The following is a 19,594-nucleotide window of genomic DNA, read 5'->3' on the forward strand; positions in this document are numbered from 1 at the left end:
TACCGTAACAGACTTAGCAGGGCCTCTGGAGATTTTTGTAAGTACTTTACTATTTAAGAGTGAAATAAAGAAAGCAAAAACTTGTGTTCAGACGGAATTAAGTAATGTTTATTGAATACTAGTGTAACAAGGCATATTCTTCACAAAACCCAAAATATTTGACATGATACAATGCATCTGTAATATTCAATTTTGTTTTGTTTTGTTAACTTTATAGTGTTGTGGCACCCACCCTTTGGAATTCCCTCCCCTTATTAAACATTAGACAGGTGACATCCCTGTTGTCTTTTTGGTGCCTCCTGAAGACCCTTCTCTTCCAATAAGACTTTTAAGTGGAGATCTTTTCAGGATTTCATCAAGTTTTCTGTGCTGTCTCCTAAGATGAGTTGCTGATTGTTCCCGGAATGTAAGGATCAGACTACACATTGTGTGCAAATATAGGTAACCTAACCCAACTGGTCCATTCCTGTATGGAAAAGCAGGTTTGAGAGAGCATGGTGCTTTTCTGCTGCAACGGCCACTCCCCAACACACTACCTACTTCAACAAGATTCCAGATGACCTGTTTCGTCACACAAATAAGACAGCAGGAGCAGATTCCTGTTCCACCTGGAATGTCCCCTCCTCGTCCACCTGGCCAGGATCGTTATGGCTTGCTAGATGTTGATGTGGCTTGTTGTTTCTTTTCTCCAAAAAAAATAAAGTATATCAATATTAGTTGTAAGCTGCTTAGGAAGGTTTTGTATCCTGAAGGGTGAGATATCAATTATTATAATAAATAATCTTCCCTTGCTACTTCAGCAATCTAAATTGCAACCCCCCCAACCTGTTTTTTGAGGGAAGAAAGGGCCTTCAGGGGGTAGTTACACATTTCCTTTGTTCTGCATCATAGAGGCCACTTTAAATTATTCCATGTGGCAGCTGTCCCTATGTGATAAAACATTTATGTACAGCACATTGTTGCATGGTTGTAACAATTTTCTCTGAGCCTTGCAGGCCTTTCCCTTCTTTTCCATTTATACATTTGCAAAAATGTGGAGAAAATTCAGACCTTGTGAAGAACCACTGCACACAAATGGATTCCTATATGGAGGCAGCAGTAAGGTATATAGATTTCAATGGAACTTCCTTCTATGTAAGAGTGCTTAAAATCATATTGTGAGACAAAATTTGCTTCCTTCTGCTGTTTTTCATTTCTAAATCACTGAACATGATGGGTGATAAGTAACATTCTTACATTTTGCAATGTACAATATTATATGGTAAAGGTAAAGGGACCCCTGACCATTAGGTCCAGTCGTGATTGACTCTAGGGTTGCGGCGCTCATCTCACTTTATTGGCAGAGGGAGCCGGCATACAGCTTCCGGGTCATGTGGCCAGCATTACTAAGCTGCTTCTGGCGAACCAGAGCAGCGCACGGAAATGCCGTTTACCTTCCCACCGGAGCGGTACTGATTTATCTACTTGCACTATGACGTGCTTTCGAACTGCTAGGTTGGCAGGAGCAGGGACCGAACAACGGGAGCTCACCCCATCAAGCTCCCATCGCAGGGATTAGAACCACTGACCTTCTGATCGGCAAGTCCTAGGCTCTGTGGTTTAATCCACAACACCACCCACGTCCCTATAACATTCCACAATATGGCTTCTCCTACTTGTGCCGTTCTATTCATCTTTGGGAGCAATTAACAAAAAAATATAAAAACTAATCATCCAATATTTAAACAATATTCTCCTGAAAATTCTTATCTGTGTGGTGTTAATGAAGAAGAAGAAGAAGAGTTTGGATTTGATATCCCGCTTTATCACTACCCAAAGGAGTCTCAAAGCGGCTAACATTCTCCTTTCCCTTCCTCCCCCACAACAAACACTCTGTGAGGTGAGTGGGGCTGAGAGACTTCAAAGTAGTGTGACTAGCCCAAGGTCACCCAGCAGCTGCATGTGGAGGAGCAGAGACGCGAACCCGGTTCCCCAGATTACTAATCTACTGCTCTTAACCACTACACCACACTGGCTCATTAAATGGATAGTAATACATGTTTAAACTGATCCTATCATGATATGTAACAAACCTACATATCCATAACAGTTATGGCACAAAAATATTCTTGCTTTCTCCACCAGCACAACAAAATTGGTTTTTATTCTAATCCAAGAAATCTGACATGAGGAGTATTATGATCCTGATGTGACTGACATGGCTGTTGGCATTTTACAGTGTTCAAATTCCATTTTGTGAGCCTGCAAAGCTGTCCGTTCCAATTGGAATATGTGTATATTTAGTTTGTTGTGCCTAAACCCTGTCTGTCACCCACAGAGAGCATACACATATATTCTGTCTAGGCTGCTTTTTACAATTTAAATCTGCCATGTTACCTAGCTAAGGTGCAGTTACTTTGCTCTTATGCATGATATAACTGAATACTTGGCCAGCTCTCACTGACCCAGGACCTTTGAGGCATAGTCGTGAACTTACTGCCACATTGAGATGCCTAAGGTTTTAAAAAAGGGGAAGGTAGTTCCTTTTTTGGTGGTGAAGGAGAGATTGGCCATCAATTTATGTTTACGGACTGTAGATGCCTTTGCTGAGAATCTCATATACATTTAGTAATATGGGTAATCTTTTGCAGTCCATATGTCTAATCTCCACATTATCTGACTTTCAGAAATCACCAAGCTTGAAAACCTGGCTTCCTTTAGATTTTCACCCAGTAAGACTATTCTTCTAATACTGGTTCTTCTGTTAGATGATTATTGTGAATGAGTTCTGAGAAGGATATATAGTTAGAAGCAATGGTGCTCTGCAAGCATGTGCATATAATACTATATACAAACACAAAATAATGAGGACAGAGAAGAGATGAAAAAAGCATTTTGCAAATCTGTTTTAAAAGTTGTAGTGGCAAGGATATATTTGTAATTTACCTAATTAGCAATGGGACATTAGAAAGAGGAACATGCTGACCTCTTCTCTATTTTGCCTTTGATGGAAGGAAGTTGGGTAAATCTTTAGGATAAACCCAAGCTTTCCCCTTCAAATTCAAGTGGATTGGGAACTTCCTTGGTTGGCAGAAGGAGGCTGTAGCTTAGTCCTCAAAAATAAAAACCACACTCTTTTATTGGGCCTAGAACAGGTTGTGGCCCTCCAGATGTAGAATTACAATTTGTATCATCTCTGAGCATTGGCTGTGCCATCTGACAACATCTGGGGAGTGACAGGTTTGCCATCCCTGGCTCAGGGTAAAATCCCTCATGCTAGGGAAATTGAAGCTGACATCAGGAGAGGTGACAGCATACTCGCTACATCACCTTCATTCAGTCAACTGTGTATGCCAGGAATAGGATAACTGCCCTTATCTTGTGACTGGTACTAAATGGACTTATCACTGTTTAAACCTATCAAAGCAAGAAAGGAAGGCCCTGTTTTATAATGGAGGCAACACAAGTTAGGCGTGTGACTCTTTTATATTACAGTCAGTAGTTTAGACCAGAGGATGTTTTGATAATAGACGAAAAGGAATGTAGAAAACTGTAATAAATAGTATTACAGCAGCATGGATTGGTCTGTTTAAAAAGTTTGTAATGACACGCAACTCAATTCTAGGCATGTTTACTCAAGAGTCCTACTCTGTTGAATAGGACTTTCCTGTAGAAAGAGTGCAGCCTTTAATCCTGGAATGGTGGGCAGCTGTCCTTTATAATATTTATTTTGCTGTTGTAGTTGTTTGTTGTGTTCATCCACTCAATGACCAATACAGAATAGCTACTAACTAGTAATATCCAGATAATGGAAAGCTGTAATTGGCACATAGCACTTTCTATATTTCTCTGAAGAGTTGGAACAAGTGTGTGAAATGTTGGTTATTGTATTCTTACTGTGGAAGTGAAACATCTTTATATTGTAAAGGTCTGTACTTTTACCCCATGCATCCTTTAAATCTATATTTACAGCAAAGATGGGGAATCTGTATGCGCCCCCCACACCTGCCGCAGATATGTCTGGACTCAGTCTCCCATCAGCCCCAGCCAGCATGGCCATTGATGATGGGAGTTGTAGTCTAACAATATCTAGATACTGATACATGAAGGATGCTTTCCAGAACAAATCAACTAGTTAGAGTAATATAACTGCCATATATATATATATATATATATATATATATATATATATATCACAAAGATTTACTCACCCATTGATGCTAGGCCCAGCAAAGAAAGGATAAAAGTTAATAAATCTGTCAGACATTCTCAGCGCTAGAGGATCAACCAGGAGCCTTCAGATCTTCTCTTATTCTGCTGCCCCGCGTGGCAAGCCAACAAGACTGTATGGGAGGCTGTGGTGTGCTTTTGGATTCTAGACTAGAGCCACTCCACACACCCAGGCAGGCAGCCTGCTGACTCTTCCTGACCTCGCTTTGTGCTGTTGCCTAAGGAAAAGCACTGACTAAATCATGGGATAAATTATTCAGTTTGTCAACTTACATTCTCTTATACTGTATAATACTTTCTGAGTGCTATGATATATTTGTATATTTTTGTGCATTTCAGTCTCTTCATTATTCACAAGTTACCCTTGATTCGTGACAAGTTAAGTTTTTTTTTAAGAGGGTGTCTTTTCCCCCAAACCAAAGACATAAAGTATGTGAGACTAATCAATCTTCATTTATTTCATCCTTCTGCCCTGCCTCTCAATAGATAGTGTAAGCAAAAAAAGAAAAAAACACACAAAAATCTAGAGCAAAGTTTGTGAATGTACATGGCAGTTATCCCTTCAACTCAGTTGCTCCTTCTGCTAAGCTACCACACTCCACCACACTCCCCACCCTTGAGCTCAAAGAATGATTTGGGTTTTAGCTGGCAGAGGGCAGGTAGGAGGAGGCAGCTGTGATGAACAAGAAAATCATGAAAGTGCAAACACGCAGACAGCCTCATGCTTCACTGGGCTGCAGTTATAATTGTGATGGCTTATATGTGCTCATCAAGGAGAATGGTGCAATATTATTTGCAAGTATAACTAGTTATTTCTATCAGTGAAGAAATGAAGAGCTAAGAGTGAAATATGCAATCATTTCATTTGACTAATTTAATATATATGTATTACTGATTCAGGAACTCGTTGACTCCATTTAATAACCCTGGAAGATACCAAGTTTCTTTGGAAACCCAAGTCACTGTTACTTCACCTATAACTGGTGTTTGATTGAAGTTGGAGCTTGGTTTTGGCTGCTGTTTCACTTTCTCTGTGGTTTCACTGTTAAGCAATCGGTTCTGTGGTTTTTCTGACTTGTAACATCAAGGGGGAAGCCCCTGCTCATACAGAAGTGTTGGAGATTCAGATTGCAGCGTAGTTTATTAGAAGACTGCTTTAGCAACATGAGCCACAATCCAGTAAATACATTGAATGCACAGAAGATACGCACACCCACCTTTTTCCACTGGTGTTTGCCACATTTGCTTTTAACACTGAACTCCAACAATTTTACACTACTTTTATTTCTCTCGTTTTTTAAAAAAGTTTTAGTTCTTAGTGCTGCCAAGCCGGTAGAATTCAGAACCAGGGTGGTGATGAAGGGACAACTATGACCAAGATCTAATCAGGCCACTTCACATGTGCCAAGTCACATCCGCACATGAAGGGGTAGGCAGCCACAGCCCTTTGTGCCAACTTGAATACCACTCTAGAGGGTCCCCTGTCACCTTTAAGAAGAAAATCAGGGGCCACAATGAGAAGTAGAATCTGAGCAACCCCAATGTGTGTGTAGAATGCACTATGTTTGATCCTGACCTGCACTTGAGGAAGGCGGTAGGCGATTTTTGTCATTTCCTCCTTACCTCTGAAATGCTGGTAAGCCCCTGGAGCAACAGCAGGAGCCTGCAAAAATATCCTCATGGAGAGTGAGGAGTCTACTGGATCTCAGTTCCTTCCATGAACAGAAATGAGTTATCTCATTCATGGAAGGCACACCCATGCATGTAAATCTTTGGATCCTTGCCCCTGTGTATGCGTGCATCTGTGGCCTGGGATACTTAGACTGGCACTGATCACATCCCTGGATACTTCCTGTATTACCTTCTACTCTCTCCAAATTCTGGCAAATAGGAGAACGTATTTCCATCCTAGAGTCTGTGCTGCTCTTCTGCCTTTCAAGCACACCACCCAGGCACCTTTGGGAGCTTTCACCTGGTGACTGTAATGTTTGAATGGGCCTGTTCTTCCATGAACCATGTTGGAGGTGGTCTGAAATGTACTGATAAATATATTTACATTTATTCTCCAATCTCAAACACTGAGATTGCTCTTGTTTGTTTGGAATTTATTATACTTTTTTTTTTGCATCGCAGATACAATCCAGTGGGATGGGTGGTATATTTGTAGGGCAATGACTTAAAGGCACGTACTGCAAAGATTGAAAAACAGAATTTGGCACTTAGAGAGGCAAAGAGTGCCACCTGCTGGGATTTCCTAGGTTTCATTTTCTTTCTTGGTAATGGCTATTGCACATTTTTCAGTACTAATGTAAAGTAGATGAATTTCAGTGAGATTACCACTTTACAGCAAAAGACTAACAATGATTGTGGAACAAGCTTTTGTGGACAGATGAAATGGGAAGTCCATGAATACTCATGCCATAATAATTGTTGTTAGTCTTTCTAAGATGCATGCTTACTGAAATTACCGGTAATCAATTTGCAGTTGAAAGTAAAGAGTTAGGTACATCATGCCAGTCTTACTGATATTTATTCAAAGGGCAGTTCCACTGAATTCAACAGGTCTTATATCCAAGTAAGGTATTTAATTTCAAATGTATTGATATCCAGTATTCTGAAGGGAGGTATGAAGGTTGGTTTTGGTCAAATTGGATTGGAGACCATTCATCTACTAACAAGGAAGGGCATAGCTGTATGACAGAGCATGTAATTTCATGCAGTAGGTCTTGGGTTCAGTTCCTGGCATCTCCAGGTAAGACTGGAAAAAAGTCTGGCTGAAACCCTGGAGGACCACTGCCAATCAGTGGAGACAATAATGAGCTAGACAGACCAATGGCAGAAGACATTTTACCCTATCCTTAGCAGTCTGATTGGTGGCTTTTCACTCTACCTGTATAAATGGGATCATAACCATCAAAAAATATCTTTGTATATTTAAAAGAATACAAATAAAATGTTATTAAAGATTTTTAAAAAACCAAAACAAACCACATATTGAGGCAGACAAGAGGGAGTGGAACAGAGGCATAATAATAAAAATCCTTGGAGCCTAGGCAAAGTAACTGGACTTCATTGTTGAAGAGGAAATAGCCAAGGGCTAAAGTATGGGGTGCTGGTGGCGCTGTGGATTAAACCACAGAGCCTAGGGCTTGCCAATCAGAAGGTTGGCAGTTCAAATCCCTGAGACGGGGTGAGCTCCCGTTGCTTGGTCCCTGCTCCTGCCAACCTAGCAGTTTCAAAGCACGTCAAAGTGCAAGTAGATACAGTAAATACTGTAGGTACTGCTCCGGCGGGAAGGTAAATGGCGTTTCCATGTGCTGCTCTGGTTCACCAGAAGCAGCTTTGTCATGCTGGCCACATGAGCCAGAAGCTGTACGCCTGCTCCCTCGGCCAGTAAACCGAGACGAGCGCCGCAACTCCAGAGTTGTCCACGACTGGACCTAATGGTCAGGGGTCCCTTTATCTTTACCTTTAAAGGTAAAGTAAAAGCAACAGGTATCACAGAATGCAGGGTCTTAATTGGGAGACCTGTCCACATTTGGCGAACAGTCATGAAAGTGTTGCTGCAAGGCATGTTAGTTTGATCATCACTTACCTCTTCCTCTTTTCTGTTTTTTTCCTTCCCTCACATTTGGTCAGCCACACTGTCCATCCATCTTTCCTTTCCTTGTCTTTCTTTTCCAACTTCCAGTGCTGCAGTCTCACTCTTTTTTTCCAACTCCTAGTGCTTGCACACATGCCTATGCACTGTGCATGGGGGCAGCTGTTGCTGAAGCTGTAAGAAGATGGGCATGCAAGCAAAGAGGGACTACGGCTGACTCCCACTGTTCTTTCCTGGCCCATAGATTGAGAAACACTGGTCTAGAAGGCTAAAGCACTGTTTTAATGGAAGCAGCCAGAGAAAAATAAGAGATAGCCACTTGATGGCAGCAGTGTAGTAAAGGAGGAGGAGGAGGACTTGTCTTGGCTGGCTGGCTTGTCTTCCCTCTCACTTTGCAGTCTATAGCCCTGCATTGTTGCACAAGGAAACTACGTAATTCCACAGTCTTTCTCTCTATATTTGTTATGTTTGGAACTTGGGAGTGAGGAGCATCAATTCTGGAAATTTCTGCAATAGTTAGCAGGAGAAAGTATGCTTTCCTCTAAGGTTTCTGGAGGGGAAGTGGAGGCTAATGTAGATTTCAAGGAAATCAGATATTCCTCCTGTCCAAGCAAATTATCAAAATAAGTAGTGTGGACTGAATCCAGAAAACAGTGCCCATGGCTTGGTAGCTGTCAAATATCTCTCCATGAAAATCTCTACTTTGTTCTTGTCTATGTTTCGCCTGTGATGGACTTTGTACTTACGGCAAAGTAGAGAGGTGTCAGCTGACTTGAAAAGATAACTGAGTAACATACTAAAATCGTAAGGTAGGGATGTTGGTCTAATGGGGGGCAGGGCGCTCAAAAAGCCACAGTAGGGGGATAATCTCTATTGGGACCACCTAAATTTCACAAAGTACCCGCAAGCTTTTGAATTCTCCAGAAATCATCTTCACACTGGATGTAGAGCAAAACAACAAGGAGGCAAAAAATCATGCTGTTTGATCCTAACAGTCTGGGCTTGTGCAGGGCATGTTAGGCAGATGAAGTTTGTAATCCTAACCACTGCTTTCCCCCCAAGGGGTACGCAGTGCTTCCACCCCTTTTTTGTTGTTGTTAAAAAGTGGAGCACTACTGTAACAACTTCATGGTGAGTACCGGCACCTATTTTTCTAGAAAAAAAGGACTGATCCTAACTACACTTTGCTAGATAGTAAGCCTCATTAAACACAATGAGACTTATTTCTGAGTAAACAGGCACTGAAAGACTGAAATCCTATGCTCACTTGCTTCCTAGTAAATGAGTACAGTAAGTCCACAAATTACGTCAGGGTTACATTCTGGGGATCGCACCTAAAGCCAAAATTACATATGGTCAAAACCCATTGGGTTCAATGGTGGGTGGGACTGCCAAATTCATTTTTCCTGGAACACCCACACCTTTTATTTTTTGCAATGTGTGTAAAGTTGAATGTGCACAAGTTAAATGTGCACTAAGTTGCAGCCCTAGGCAGCAAAAGCAAACAGTATCTCATCCACTGTAGATTTGGCGGGGGGGGGGGGATATTTACAGAAACCTTTTGTAGGTGGCATAGGAGGTACTGGTGGGGACACTGGTGCCCACGGGTGCCATGTTGGTGAAACCTGTTCTAAGAGCTTGAGGCAGGAACTGAATCACAAAATATACTCTGCTAGATCTTTCATGCTTTCTTTCATAATTTTGCAGTTTTCACCCTGTGACTTTTGCCATCAATGCATGTTGAGATACAGACAAGGGCTGGATTATGCCTCTGTCATGGTCATTTCATGATTTTCAGCGGGAATTTATTTGTGATGCTTATGACTAGTAGGCACGTTGCTTCATACAGGAAATACAGTTTGTATTCATGCAACTACCAGCTTCTCAATAGCCTTTGGCTGAATTTTCTGTCCCAGATCTCTTTCATTCAGTTATTCTACTATAATAGCAGGACTTTTTTCCAGCCGGGACTCACCCAAACTGAGTTCAGTCACCTCTTTGATGTGTTGCGACACCTCTTTGTAGCATACAGCAGCTGTACAGTGGCAAGGTGCCCAGAGCTGCGTGTTGGAGGCTTCAGACTGCATGCCGCTCATGGCTTTGTTTCTGAGGCGACATTGTAATGCAGTCGCAGTGATGCTGGCGGTGGGGCAATCAGGCGAAGAAGCGTTCCCCTGCAAAAAAGCATTTCCCCCCCTAAAATAAGCTCAACAATTTATTTGTTGTTCATCAAAAAAAAGTGAGAGTTCCTACACCTTTTTCTGGTAAAAAGCACTGTATAATATACAATTCTGCATGGGATGTTAGGGGAGCGGCAGTACCTATGGTGGGGGGGACACATTTTGCTCCTTTTGGGGTAGTTCATCCACTTTCAGTTCCCACTGTAGCAACCCCTGCTGGCACCTGGGGGGGGGGGGACTTTGGCAGAGAGTTGTTGAGCTTTCTTTAGGGGATCTGCAAAAGTTTTTGAGCTTTTTTGGGAAACATCACCAAGAGTTCCTAAACTGACATTTTGAGGGACGCCACCCGCTCTGCAGTGCCCAGCAAATCCCCGTGCCACCCTGCAGCTCCCCTGCTGCTCTAGTGACACCCAGCAGCCCCCATGATGCCCTACAGCCCTCACTGCCCGCCTGCAATACCCCCTGGTGCCCAGTGCACCCTCTACTCCCCCCTCCTTCCTTCCTTCCTTCACTAATGCATTCAGCTCTCTTCTGTGGCTCCTAGAAGCTGTCAGCATGCAACAGTGGCCACACCCCAGGAAACGTCTTTGAGTAGCTAGCTAAACCAGGTAAGGATAGCCAAAGGGGCTTAAACCCTCGGTGAAGGCAGGCTCCAGCAGACTGAGCGGACAGGACCAAGAGAGGGTCCAACCGTCAAAAAGGTGGTTTCTTAAACCTCTGCTGCCTTGTTGCTATATTCATTCACGAGAAAGGTTTCGGGAATAAACTCTGAGGAATGAACTCCATCCGTTGCCTTGTAGGACATTTTTGGGAGAAGAAAAGGCCAAGGAATAAACCCTAAACAAATCCAGAAGAGATCCTAAGGTGGTTGGGTGGCATGTTCTTCTCTACCAAGGCAAAATGATGAGTATCCTGGAGACAGCCAAGGTCAGGCCACTGGCATCAGCTGGGCTTGATTGTCACCAGGTGATCGGCACTGAACTGTGTTTGTGTTACACAGAGCTATCACAGTGCTCACTGTGACAAAGATCAGTCCTTGGCAGATAGCAAGATCCTCCTCCAGCCAAAGAGGACCTATAGCACAAAACAGAAAGTGTGGTCTCAAATTAACATTGCCACAAGAGTCATAGCTGAACTTTGTGGATGCTTTTCTGATTCTGTTGAATAAGCACTACTGCTTGTTGAGCACTAGAGATAGGTTGAAGAAACCACATCAAAGAGGCAACCTACAACATAGCTATGCCTTATTTTGGCAAAAGAGAACCACAGAGCCCCAACTGGTTTGAGGCTGGCATAAAGGACACAGAGCCTGTTATTGCTGCAAAGCGTGAGGCTCTTGTGAACTACAAGCATACAACCTGCAAGAAGACATATACTTGTATTCAAGTAGCAACAGGGATCTGTTCACCTGGCATATCTCCATGCCAAGACAAGAGTGTTGTGGGTTCATATCTGAGAGATGCTGTTTGCAGATGATGCAGCCTTGACAGCACACTCTGAGGAAGCTCCACAGAGAGACTCATCAACCTTTTTGCCCAAGCCTGCAGGAAGTTCAGCCTCACTATCAGCCTGATGAAGACCAACTTCCTTCTCTGGAAAGGAAATTGAGTTGAACACCCCTAATTCTGTCCATACCTGGAGCTGGCCCTTCATTCGGTCTCCTTTTGTAAAATACTTCCCCTATTTCTGCTTCCATAGTAGTTACTTCAAAAGTTTTCTTGCCATTAGCTACTGAGCTGAAAGCAGAACACATACACACAGTGAGAGTGAAGAATTGCCATTATATTTTTTTCATTCTACCATCACATTTTGTGTACACTTAATCACAAAGAAACCAGTTTCAGATGTTATCAACCATTTGTTGAGATGTTATCAACCACTTGACCATTTTATAGCTGTCAAGTAGGGAATTCTCCCTCATGAATTATTTCCAACTGAATAAAAGTCTCACCTGCATTGTAATCCTGTGCAATTACTGGGAAATCTCATTGATTTCAATGAGATTGATTGATTCTGCACAGGACTGCAGAACTAGAGTGTGATTTCATCTTTCAGTGCTGTTGCCTGGATGAGGACAGGATTGTTACAGGAGAAAACAGCAGTCATTCTTTCCATTGCTACTGCTGACCAAACAGCCATGTACCTTTCTGCCGTGGCGCTGGGTAAGAGCATGACCACACAGAGCAGCACAAACAGAAAGAACAGACAAGAGTTCCAATGCAGGTCAGCATACGTTACTGGAAAGTATTATCTCTATATATTACTAACAAACAGAGCTCTGAATATTGGCATTGAGGAATACCACCCAAGAAGTAGGGAGGTAAGGGAAGAGCACTTGGGTGGCAGCATTATCTCAGTTACTTGCTCACTGTCGCCTACAGAGCCTAAGCCTGTTGAAGTTGTTTACTAACTTTTACTCCTTACTGCCCCAGTGTCTCATCTTTTCCCAGGCAGCCTTCCAACAAGGACAAGAGCAAGGATGTTTTCCACTCCCAGTGCAATTCAGAAGACAGTAGACTGACAACTAGACTAACAACAGCAATGGCCAGTGTGACTCCAGCACTTCCTTTGTGGTAATGCCACCTTAATGCTGTAGACTCCTGTAACTTTGCGAACTGTTTAACAAACACATAAGTATCCTAGCATGAGAATGCCAGGATGCAGAGTGCAGGCACTATTCCTCTGCTACCACATAGTTTTCACAGGCACAAGAGCCCTGGTGCAACATAAGAGTTTGGCAACCCTACTTTTCTATTTTTAGTTCTGGTTTTCAAAACAACATCATTGAGGCTAGTCAATAAGAACATTTGCTTGTTTTACAATTCAGAAGTTGAGAGAGTGCTGCTACAATCAGGTCCTTCTTACAGGCTTCCCTTTGGCACCTGGTTGGCCATGGTGACAGCAGGATGCTGGAGTGATGGGTGATTTGCCTGATCCAGCAGGCTGTTCATATGCTTATGTTATGATGATCCCATACATGGCACTGGGGGAGGAAAGAAGGCATATCCTGGATAGGACCACTGGGAGACTGTAAAAGCCCCATCATGTGCTTTTCTGTCTATCTCCATGACCATGCAGTCAAGTGTATTGCTCTGTTGAACAAGAGGACTGGGTTTTATTCTTCATCTCACCAACTCTTTCTGAAATGGTTACTTTTGCCCCATGCAGGGCTTGACTTCCTATATGTTGCTGGTGGGATTCATTCCCTGCCTGCCATTTTTCTTTGTGTCCTTCACAGAACTACAGTGGTACCTCGGGTTACATACGCTTCAGGTTACAGACTCAACTAACCCAGAAATAGTACCTCAGGTTAAGAACTTTGCTTCAGGATGAGAACAGAAATCGTGCGGTGGCGGCGCAGCAGCAGCAGGAGGCCCCATTAGCTAAAGTGGTGCTTCAGGTTAAGAACAGTTTCAGGTTAAGAACAGACCTCCAGAACGAATTAAGTTCTGAAACCTGAGGTACCACTGTATGAGGTATCTCAGTCTTACTTCCTGTAAGCTTGCATGCCTCCTTCCTGCGGGGTCGTGGATTACTTATGACTGGAACAACATTCCTTCAGACCCTGTTCAACCAAGGAAAAAAAGGGCTTTTCTGCCAGTCAGGGGATCCAAGTCCAAGGAAGGAGTCCTGGAGCTTGTTGCCTCTAGCATAGATACTTCCTGCCTAAACCAGTGAGCTGTGGTGTAAGATGAATTGGAGGATGCACTGTGAACTCTTTCTTGATGCATACTTGTGGAATGATTTCTTGCCATCAGTGATTGGTACCTTCCATACGTGGGTTTCCACTTCTCAACCCCCACCTCCAAAAGAAAGCATTTGTTGAGAAACAATCTGTGTCTAGGACAATGTACTGTACATTTTTACCTGTTTTATGGCTTTGCTTGCCTGGAGGATATTAGGTCATAAATGTATAGGGGACTAAAGGTTATTGGCTCAGGATAAGGCTTTTCTTTCTGCTTATTTTATTTCACAACAAATCTAGTTGTTCACTTTCATCAGCCATTCAAAAAGACCCTAGTCTACAGTGTGTCCCCAACCCACCACAAGTAAGACCATCAAGTCCAGAAATTAAAATTACCCAGCTGTGCCACTTATTTTCCATACAGGGTTAGGGAATGACAGCTTTTCCTAATTGATTAAGGCTCTTGTATACAGTATGTGGTGTCAAGCATTAGCACATTATATGTTTTGATAGATAGCCTATATGGGAAGAGATATAAAAGAGTGTGTGAACAGATATTGATAGGATAATCTGCTTACTCATCGAGTGTATTACGAATGTGTCAAGAATGTTTCTGCAGGAAAAACTCAGACTTCAGCTAGTTTCATAGAGAGCAGGCACCCTGTATATGTAGCTGATTTAAGCATAAAGCTCTGATAATGAGAATGGTACTTAATTTCTACGCATGTGCAAAGCTAAGGCAAGAGAATGCCGCTATATAAGATCTGTATAATTTCAGATGCATACCTAGGCTCCTTTGTGCCCATTACACCCTTGGCAAGGAGCCTTAGAGTATCTCTTTCCCCATTTTTTTTCTGGTTTGGCAAATGTTTGTTTGCTGTGACATATCAGGAATGTAGAATAAGTTATAAAGCATGGAATCATGAGGCAGTAGTGGGGGAGGGGAGGAGAGGAGAGGAAAGGAGAGGTTAATTCTGTGCTTCACTTCATTTGAAACAATACACACAGCTATGGTGGTGGTGGTGAGGGCATTAAGACCATTAAGTCCAGGTTCTAAAATCACTTAGCTGCACCACTGGCACATTCAACAGAAAGATTCACTTCTAGATAAAAATAAAGGAGCATCAAATGGTTCCTCTGGTCCATGAAAGCTTCTACCCCTGCTCCCTTTTCCAGATACCCTTCTTCTGTTTCTTTGCTTTTTGTTTTTGCACACATCTTTTCGTTGCTGGATTTTCCTTTCTCATTCATTCCTCTATCCCCTTCTCTTCTCCCCCACACCCCACTCTTTATTTCCTTCTTTTTATTTATCCCCCTCTTTCTTCTCCTCCTCTGTCCCCTTCTATTTTAGTAAAATTTGTCACTCCTCTACCTCACCTGCTGTAGTGCTGCCACCTGCAGTGGCACCACCCTGCCTGCTCACCCCCCCCCCACAGGCCCTGCAGTGGCTGCCCCCTCCTCCTCAACGCCAGTGGAGCTGGAGGCGCAGTTCTCTCCTTGACCCTCGGTACACCCCTGTGAAGGCTTGTAAACTCCACTTTTGTGGGTTCCCAGCAGCTGCTGTTATGACTAAGTAAAGTTGCCTTAAACATCACAATGGTGTGGTTATTGAAGAAATCCACCACACTACTGAGCTTCTTTGAGAATGAGATAACATATAATAAATTCAGAAATACTGAGTCAGGAATAATTTCTAACCAAGTTAGGGTTACATGAATTCAGCATGGTATGGTAGGAATTTTTCCCAATTGGCGATTTCCAGCCTTTTGGTTTTTCGCCTACCTCGTAGCAACTCGTCACAACTTCTCGGCATTGGCGGTAGGCATTGGTAAGAAGGGGTTCAGAGGATGCGTGTGGGGGGGGGAGGAACGCCATCACCTCCCCCCAGTGAACGAAGGGTGGTCCGTTAAAGGATTCCGGGGGGCGTGGCCCTGTCCGAAGCCTATGGAGCTGTGGGCCAAAGGCACGCCCCAGAGCGGTGACCGGGGGAGCTCCTAGCTGACGTGCCTCGGCGGGTGACTCCCCCACTAAGGTGTTAACCCTTCTCCGTGTCTCCAGCAAATGGGCTGGAGCCGGATAGTCGGTAGGACCAATGCCAATGCCTCTCATTCCTGAATTCAATAAAGTTGTGGCCTAATTCGCCCATTTAACCTTATATCATGGTGTCTCGTGTCTTTATTTATCCTGGTGGGGGGCGGGAACTCGCCACGCAATGAGATAACATATAATAAATTCAGAAATACTGAGTCAGGAATAATTTCTAACCAAGTTAGGGTTACATGAATTCAGCATCTAGCAAAACAGTTTTGTCACTATAAAGTTTCAAAATAGCTTTGTGATTTTTATTTTTTAGTTGCACGTGGGAAATCAGCTGAGGGATATGTTGGTTTAAAAAACAACTGGTGTATAGGTGTGCAGAGACCTATGTGTAGAGGAGTGTCCTACTTGCCATCCTTAGGACTCTTGAGAAACTCACCAAACCTGCTGCATCTGAAACTGGGTGTGGAAAGTGAAGCTGGTTGCTAAATGGGACACTGCTGTGGGCAGCCAGAGGACGCTCCATCCACCTTGGTGCCTGCCCATAAAAAGCAAGCCTAGAAAGAGTAGTGTGATGTCAGCAGCAACCCTTCTATTTGTGAGACATTTAAAAATTGTTGGCACCTTGGATAAGAGGCATAAGAACATAGGAATGGCCCATCCAGTCCAGCGTCCTGTTCTCATGGTGACCAGCCAGATGCTGTGGGAAGCCTCCAAGCAGGACGCAAGCTCCTGTGGCTTCCAGCAACTGGTATTTAGAAGCATTGCTGCCTCTGACCATCAGTAGTCTTGTCCTCCATTAATTTGCCCAATTCTCTTTTAATGCCAACCATGTCCATGGCTAGCACTGTGTTCTGTCGGAGCAAGTTCCATAAGCCACCGTTAAGTGCTATGTGAAGAAGCACTTTCTTTGATGTGAGAGCATGGATGAGTGGTGCCCTGGGCGAGGGTCAGGAGGATAAGAGGGGAGGGTGCATCTCTATTTTTTAGTCATTTATATTAAGATTTGTCTACAGTAAGCCTGCAACTGATGCACATTTAACTTATGTGCATTCAGGTTTATGCACTTGGCAAGAAAAAAAAAGTGGGTGGGCATTTGGGAAAAAAGAAAATCCTTTGGCAATCCCACCTGCCACAGCACCCAGTGTGTTTTGACTACATGTGATTTTGTCTTTAGGCATGATCTCCAGAGCATAGCCTCCACATATGTTGAGAGCTTACTGTGTATTGAACTGTATTGTTATAGCATTTTTGTTGCTTTAGTTTTCTATAAACCACTTAGTGATACTTCTGTATATCAACTGGCACCGAAATGGTCTAAATAAATAAATAATGTTTGGCTGAGTTGTGAGCTAGGTTTGTGGTGCAGTATGTAGAGAAGCAGTCACATAACCTTATTGCCATATGCTGAATTGTGCATGGCTTATTCTCTTTCCTTAACATGCAAAACTGGTTGCATAAATTGGCCCTCACCCAGGAACAATGAGATGACAGTACTGTTGAGAAATGTTTCTCTCAGTGAATACTAGTACAATCAGCTGAATACATTATGTTGCCAATAAAACTAGTGCCTAAGGTATGGGCACAGCACACGTTTGCTCCAATGTTCTCAACCTACAACCTACAACAATTGCTGCAACTGTGTCTCTCATGGAAGCCAGCACCTTGAGAAACCATAAAGTTGATGGGTAAGTGGGTAGCTATGTGTTGCACATGGTGTGTGTTTTTCAGGGGGCACTCAGGGGTATGCAGTACTGGCACCTCTCTTTTCAGTTAAAAAGTGTGGCACTTACTGTAACAACTTCATGGTGAGTACCAGCACCTATTTTTCTAGGGAAAAAACACTGGTTGCACATAATGATTATCTCCTCATCATGAAACATCCTTTGTATCAGCAAATGGCATTATGTGTATGCAGGAGACCCTGACTTCAGTCTCCTCTGAGCCACTTGGTCAAATCATTATCCTGCACGGTTGCTTTGTAAGTTTTGAAATTCATATACAAATTCATGTGCAAACCACACATACATTAGGAACAAAGGAAGCTTCCTTATATCAAGTCAGACTGGCGGTCCATGTACACTAACTGGCAGCAGCTCTCCATGTTCCACGTAGGGGGCATTCCTAGTCCTACCTGGTGATTGGACCCGGGCCTTCTGTTTGCAAAGCAAATGCTTGACCACTGAGCTACATCCCTTCCCCTATTCTAGCACATGCCACAAAACACAACTAATTAAGCCTTCCCAGCTCATATACGACTAATGAGTACATGCATATGTAGCCATCACAGATCAGCCTGTACATTCTGGCTATTTATCCCCAGAAAATAGGAAACAGCCTTTTACAAAATCAGACCATTAAGTTTATGTATAGTAGTACTGTCTATGCTGACCAGGCTTTTAGATGGAATATTTCCAGCCTGCTGAGGACATGTGGAGGGTTGAACCTGGGACCTTCTTTAGCGCTGAGCTATGGCGCCTGCAAAATGATTTTTCCTTTTTCTTATAATACAGTGGTACCTCTGGATGCGAACGGGATCCGTTCCGGAGCCCCGTTCACATCCTGCGAAGAACGCAACCCGCGTCTGTGCACGCGCGGGTCGCAATTCGCCGCTTCTGCACATGTGCTTGACATCATTTTGAGTGTCTGCGCACGCGTGACGAAACCTGGAAGTAACCCGTTCCGTTACTTCCGGGTCGCAACCTGAAAAGATTTAACCTGAAGCTACTTTAACCCGAGGTATGGCTGTATTTGAAGCTGTCAGATGAGATTAGAATGGTAAAATCTGATTTGGTTCACCAAACATCGCTAGTGAAATAAGTAGTAGAGGTGGCACTGAAATAATATAGCACCTACATGTTGTTGTTTTTGTTTAGTCGTTCAGTCGTGTCCGACTCTTCATGACCCCATGGACCAGAGCACGCCAGGCATTTCTGTCTTCCACTGCCTCCCACAGTTTGGTCAGATTCATGTTTGTAGCTTCGAGAACACTGTCTAACCATCTCGCCCTCTGTCATCCCCTTCTCCTTGTGCCCTCCATCTTTCCCAACATCAGGGTCTTTTCCAGTGAGTCTTCCCTTCTCATGAGGTGGCCAAAGTATTGGAGCCTCAGCTTCACGATCTGTCCTTCCAGTGAGCACTCAGGGCTGATTTCCTTCAGAATGGATGCGTTTGATCTTCTTGCAGTCCATGGGACTCTCAAGAGTCTCCTCCAGCACCATAATTCAAAAGCGTCAATTCTTCGGCGATCAGCCTTCTTTATGGTCCAGCTCTCATAGCTTTTACTATACGGACCTTTGTTGGCACCTACATATATAAATATAAATACATATACATATACACGTGTGTGTGTGTGTGTATTGGGATGGAGATGCTTGTTCAGTGAAAAGGGACAAGCCAGTGAAGTTCAGGTTATCAAAGTGATACGCTAAGGACCATCAGCCCCCCACTTTCGGAAACGGAGTCATTTGCTAAGTCGACATTACCAAAATAGGTCAAGCTCCGAAACAGGCCTTGACTTGCTCCCTGGTCTCTGAGCACCAGTCACCTGAATGCCTGAGGCGAAAAAGGGAGCAGCCCGACCTCGTGATCCTCCCTCGTCCGGCACATTCGCTTCGGCTGTCACTCGTGAGCATCGCTTCTACTTGTCTCCAAGGGAAATACTGCCAAGGGGGTAGGACAAGGAGTCTCTTTCCCCGCCCGCCACGCACAGGGCGGGCGATAGGAGACGTCTCCGGGCGGGAGGCCTGCCAAGGCCCCCTCGCACTGCCGAGGCTCTGACTAAGAAAAGGCGCTCGAGCTGCCATTGGCTCGGATAAAGGGGCCGAGGTTTTTCTCTCCCCTTCTGGTTGGAGAAGGCGGGAGAGCGTCGGCCGGGCGATT

At 43.7% G+C, this 19,594-nt stretch overlaps 1 long non-coding RNA gene across 2 annotated transcripts; it reads right to left on the minus strand.

The window, feature by feature from the left end:
- Window positions 1-86: 86 nt before the first annotated feature.
- On the minus strand, window positions 87-19,516 carry LOC310676631. Of its 2 annotated transcripts, none has more exons than XR_014510650.1 (4): window positions 19,260-19,516; window positions 9,786-9,984; window positions 4,191-4,427; window positions 87-681 (listed from the first exon to the last, which is right to left on the minus strand). It is a non-coding gene; the product is annotated as an uncharacterized lncRNA (long non-coding RNA). The 2 variants fall into 2 exon arrangements; XR_014510651.1 differs by having other exon boundaries at window positions 19,198-19,516.
- Between the last annotated feature and the right edge of the window lie 78 nt (window positions 19,517-19,594).

This window comes from Podarcis tiliguerta, assembly GCF_965153285.1.
Source record: "Podarcis tiliguerta genome assembly, chromosome: 4".
NCBI classification, from domain to species: domain Eukaryota; kingdom Metazoa; phylum Chordata; class Lepidosauria; order Squamata; family Lacertidae; genus Podarcis; species Podarcis tiliguerta.